Below are 6,121 nucleotides of genomic sequence, written 5' to 3' on the forward strand. Positions count from 1 at the left end.
TTTGGCCAAAAGAAAAAACTGTCTATGACTGTCTTAGAAAAGATCTGTTAAAGTGCTTGCATTTGGCAAGTATACAAATATATATATATATATATAATATTTCAAGGAGATTAATGGATCATAACTCATAATATGGTCAGCACTCTGAGGTCCCATTAATATAATTCTTAGAAGAAAAACATAATTATCCAAGCAAATTTGAACCCATTGATAATAGTAGAGTGCTTTCTGGTCCCCATGGCTTTGAATTCTTCTGGAGCCAAGAGAGGGCTGTAGAATTTTGCCCTCCAGCCTCTCTCTGAGTGCTGAAGAGGGGCTCCCCTGGAAGCATTGCTGACAGGACACTTGGATCTCCCGATGAGACAAACCTCCTGTTTGCAAGTATCACTTGTTCCACCTGAGGAGGAGCTTGCAGCACTGTACTTGGACAGTCTATCTTAGCTCATGGAGCTGAGAGCCCTTGAAGGATACTTTGTCCTGTTGATATACAAGCCCAGTGATCACCAACACTGTGCAAACAGCCTGGTTGGATGCTGCAAATGGATTGACACGTCTCCACTGCTTATGTGATTCTTAATGTGATGAAGGACAATTTATTTTGAGTTTTGTGTTCCAATGAAAAAGTCCATTAGTTGATTTTCCATTTTGATCGACTCAGAAGTTGTGGGGATTTTTGCTTCTTTGCTTTGTCTTGTTTTGAAGATATAATGAGGTCTTTACACTGGAAGCCTGCAGCAAACCTGTTATGCTGTGATTAATGTCACTGTATAATTCTGACAAGCTGAAGCCCTCCCAGGGTGCTCATTCATCATGGATCTCTCTATAGCTCTTATTTATTTATTGAACAACATGTAAGCACAGTTCCCTTTCTTGTTTAATGTATCAGCATTTCAGTGTATGCGGACTTCAAGGTTTCAGTTTTGTTGACAATCATGAGATCATCCAGACAATTATTGTTTGATTTTCACTTCACTAGTGAGGAAGATTAAAGAAGAGTTAAGGAGCTTTGTGCATTTCCTGTTACCCATTTACTGAGGGGGAAGAAAAACTAACTGTTTAAAATGTATAAATGATGAGACTCACACTCAAACAGTACACGAGGAGACTGCAAACCCTTAATTCATTGGAGTTGGAAATGGGTCAAGCTGGCTTCCTGCTTACCTAAACCATGATTTGGACCCTCACCTAAACAGCATGTGTGAGGTTAAGGGCCAACATGTGTACCATGCTCAGCTCATGCACCATCAAGTTCTTCCAGTGTAGGAATTCCTTGCTTGCAAAAGGATCACCTGTACCCAAGGGCATCCCTGTTCCTGCAGGCTCCCTGCACTGCCATCTTTCATTTGGAGAGTGAAAGTGGATGAGAAATTGAACATGAACTTGTAACAGGATACCACACAAAATGGTAAAAAAAAAAAAAAACATGGACTTTTTTTTTGAAAACTTTGGAAACCATGGACTTACAGTGTCACAGTCCAGGCTGGGAACAAGGACACCAGTCACGTTCTTTATTGAGCAGGAAACTGCTCAGGCAGGTGATGTACAAAAGAGTCTGAAGAGAAATTGATTCCCAATACAGAAGTAACACTACAGCTCCAAGAGAAAGTACTGGTATGGACACTTTAAAATCAGACAAAAATATCAGACAAAAATAAGAAGTTGGAGAGAAATCCGAAAAGAGCCACAAACATGATTAAAGAGCATGGAAAGATGATGACAAGAAAAGATGAAAAGGACTAGATGTGTATAGCTATATGGTGATTAAGAAGGCACATAGTCTACAGCTAATTGAAGGGTATAAATGTAAAGGAAGGAGTGTAACTGTCTGGGGTGTTATGAGGGCTCGTAACTGGGAGTAGTTGGATGAAATTAATCAAACAAAAATTTAGGCAGGGAAATTTCCAAACAGCAGACCATATGTTCCCTTCTGGCAGAAAAACGTGTGAAGGGGAACAAAACACTCTGAAAGCCATGTGGCTTTTGAAGTGCAGCTGTTGCTCCACATTCTCTCCCCTGTTCTGTGAAACTAAGGGCCAGGGCCAGGTTTCTGAAGTGCACATACTATCAACACAAGTGTTAGAAAAACCAGGAAATCACTGGTTAAGCTTATCCACCCCTTGAAGTCCCAGTTACAAGTTTTACCCATGCCTTTCAACCTTGCCCATTTTTACTTCCCACATGTCTCCTCCCTCCGCCCAAACCTTAACTCCCACTGAGACAGAGTGTTTAAAACTTTGTTTTTGCTTTGTTGAGAAAGTTGATTAAGGCTTTGAAGTTTATGATTAACGTGGGGACAGTCTTTCAGTTCAGGGTATGTTCAAGTATGCAGTATTGAAGGCATTGAAGGCTGGATAAGGAAAGGAGTTGGATGGTGTTTAATGGTGTAACAATATTTAATACTAATCCTGATACATAAGTTTAGTACCTCCTTCCCCTTCAACAGCTAATGTGTGTGGCTGAAATTGCCACATTGTATGGAGGACAAAGTTCTTCTTGACTTCTGGTTAGCAGGTAGGAGTGCTGTAAAGAAAGAAATGTATTTTATACCTTGCTAGGCTACGAAAACAGGGTTATCCTGTTGTTCTGAATAATGCAAACATAGGTTGTAGGTTTGGGGTTTTCTTGTTTTGTCTGGGGTTTTTTCTGTGTGGTGTCAGCTTGTTGGTTTTTTTTGTTGGTGATGATGGCGGTGGTGGTGTTGTTTTACAATTTAAGGAAGGCCACAAAAATTTTGACAAACTTAAGAATAACTTTTGCTTTTTGATGTGATTTTCAAGCTTATGTAGCTCCCAATGCCCTCCAAGTTGCCCCCCAAATGCTTCCTAACTTCCCCTTGTTCTACCCTCCCACAGCTGCACTCCAGATTGTCTGGTGAAGAATTACTCTGCCACGTTTGGGGACTAAATACAATCATTCACTTAAGCAAGACAGAAATCTATTTGTTTAAATGCGTGTCTCAACATTAATTACACAGTCATTCTATTTTCTTCTCAATTAAAGCCCACAAAACAGAATATATCATGGAGTGTTTTGATTTTTCTGTTTGCATTTTGTGAGGGTAACACTTTGTCCAAAACAGTTCTCCTGTTTCTAGATTTTAAAGAGATTGGTTAAGGGAAAGTGAGTAGGCCAAAGGTGTTTGAAGGAGTTCAGAGTATTCCAGCTTGAAGTCCTTTAAGAAATATATGGAATTTACATCTTCCATTAAAACAATGATTTTCGATTAAATCTACTGCTGATATAAAAAGGTGATTTTTGCTTGCTTATAGACCCATCAGCTTGGTGTACAGCTGTTCTGAGTAGTCTTCATGCCTTCCATTAGACTGTGAAAGCTCCCAGCTGTTGAAGCGTTGCTGGTGATAACTCCTGACAATAGTAATTGCTCCATTTTATAAACACAGACAATTTCTTTTATCAATTTATGCATGCAAATAACAGCATATCAATGAGAATGTAGCAACAGGTCTGGAGTTTTTTATGCTCATTTTAATATTCTCAAACACCAAAAGAAATAGACCTGCACCCAAACTGAATTAAAATTTCATCAAAAGCACAAAGGCAAGAGAATTCTGAATTAACTGAACCTTTGCCTCCTGCTGAGTACCTAGATGTTGCTGGAGTTGCCTAACCTTGATTAGTGTCGACACCAAAGGCTATATGTTATTGCAGATCAACTTGCACAATTACTGCTGACATCTTTAATCTAGCTTTTTAAGCAGAAAAAAGGTATTACAGTCTTGTGTTTAGAAGCAGGAGCTAGACAAATGCAGGACTGAAGTGATGTGCCCATTTTTAACAAGAACAGTAAATTAACCACTGTAAAATTTACCTAGGGACACAGTGGTTTATCCTTCACTTGAAGTCTTTGTATTAAGACTAGGTATATTTTTAAAAAAGAGGTGCTGTAGATCAAACAAAAAGAATGGTTTTGATACAGAAATTAATGGTGCTTTTGCCTGTGTTACCCAGGAGATCAAATGCAATAGTCATAATAGCCTATTTTGGCTGCAACATCTAGTGATTCAGTAAGGGGATTATGTATTCAGCAAAATACCTATAGACAAATACTGAGATATTTGGCTTTAATTTATTTGCTGTTTAAATGAGATATACTATCTCCATCATTTTCTGTGGAGAACAGCAGCATATAGATTTAAAAAAATATTTTAAAACATGCTGTTTCGCCTCCTTTATTTCAGTAAATGGAAAGATTTCATTATTATGTCACCATGTGAAGTTTTTCCAAACAAAAAATGATCTCACAATTGTAATAATTTCTATTGCTTTGTCGAGATTTTCTATACTTCTAAAAACTGCCTTAAAATGTCCTCACACTCATAGTGAGGTATTTAATTTCCCATTTCATCAGGACAGCTTAACAGAGAGGTTTGATTAATCTCCAGACAGAGAATTTGCAAAGAGCATGGATACTGCATGTAAGGGCTTTTTCTTTTTTTTTTTCCTTAGTAATAAATACAATGACTGAAGTCAATTTGCTTAACAAAGCAGGCTGGAATTTGGTGACTGGGACTCACCTTAATAGGTTTCTGAGATGACATTTTAATTCATTGCAGTTCTTGAGCTATTGAAAGTAAAAAAAAAAAGAATAAATTATGTCTTTTAAAAACACTAACAAAAAACTCATGTCTAATGACTTCATGGAATGATTTCAAAGTAACATTGCCCCTGGTGGAAAAATGGGAGCTGCCTGCTCTCCAAATGGGCTGCACCTGTGCAGCTCTCATAGAGGTTAAAAACATATCAAAGAGTTTCATCTGTGCAGGGCCTTCTGGGACAGACTAAATGGATTCAGGAGTTGGAGGAGGATCAGCACTCCTGGCATCTTACACTGTGTTACTCTTGGTCCTTGTTTCCTCTTCATTCTGATACTGCCAGGGAAAGACTTTTTTTTTTTTTCCAGGTCTCATATAAATAAATTGTAAAAAAAGATTCTGCCTGCAGGCATGGGATCTGATGCCCTTTCTTGCTGCAGAGATGCAGTCATCTGGTTTTAGTGCTCAACATGTAATAGCTGGCACATGGACAGAGCACAGGGTTCTGTGCAGCTCCCCCAGCTTCTCATAACCACTGAGATCCATGACTTCAGCAGGTGTAGGAGTGTCTGACCGCCTCACTCTGAGAAACTGAAGGCATAGGGCTGTGGCCTCTCATGTAAAAAAATTATTAAAATTATTATTGCACAAAGCAAGTTACATTCCTGTTCTACCAAATGGCCAGAGTCCTTGGAGAAACACATGAGGTGAGACTGCCTTGTAGTGCTGTAAAATTAACTGAGGATTGTCAAAATGAAGGATCATCCCCAATTATTGAAGTCTTACACATTTGTATGCTTTTAAATATGTTTTTCTTCAGGATTGTAGCTGTATGCTGAATGCACGGGGCTTTTCCTAGGTTTTTTTCTTCCTATCATTATTCTATGTGCTCAAATTAACTTAATTGGGAGAAACCAGATACTAGAAAATTTATTATTGGCCAAGTTTGTTTGTAAGTTTGTAATAGCAAAGTTTGGATAGGATGTGTCAGTATGAAGCTGTTGGAACTAAAAGATGTGACAGCAGCAGGGGGCTGGTAACATCCCCTGACAGAGCTACATGAAGGGCACATATTTGTAAGGATGTGTTTAAATTTCAGAGTAGTTCCTCCCACTACAAACAGGAAATTCCACTAGTGCATTTAGCATCATTGTCCTCACCAGCTGCGGTATTTTTAATAAGCAAATCAGATGAAGAAGAATTTATGTTGGTACATCTGTTTCTGTGTCAGGTGATATCCAGGGAGGCTGAGTGAGTAATGCCTCTAGAATCTTTAATCTTTGTAATTGTATTTATTTATTTTTAGACAGACCTACCTTGTTTCATTCTTTGTAATCTGCTTCATTTCAGGAGGTAGAGCCTTTCAATTGTCTAGCTACGGGAGAATAGAAAGTCCATTTAATGAAAATATTGGCATATGATGTTCCTAGCTAGAAGAGTGATCTTGAGATCATGTATTCCCTGGAACATGAACACTATGTACACCAATAAATCTCCACAGGAGAAGGCTCCAGCCCTGCACTAAATGAGGCTGGAATGGAAAGCTGCCACCTAGTCAAGGCTGTCTT

The sequence above is a fragment of the Molothrus aeneus genome, chromosome 11 (genome assembly GCF_037042795.1).
Source record: "Molothrus aeneus isolate 106 chromosome 11, BPBGC_Maene_1.0, whole genome shotgun sequence".
Classification (NCBI taxonomy): Eukaryota; Metazoa; Chordata; class Aves; order Passeriformes; family Icteridae; genus Molothrus; species Molothrus aeneus.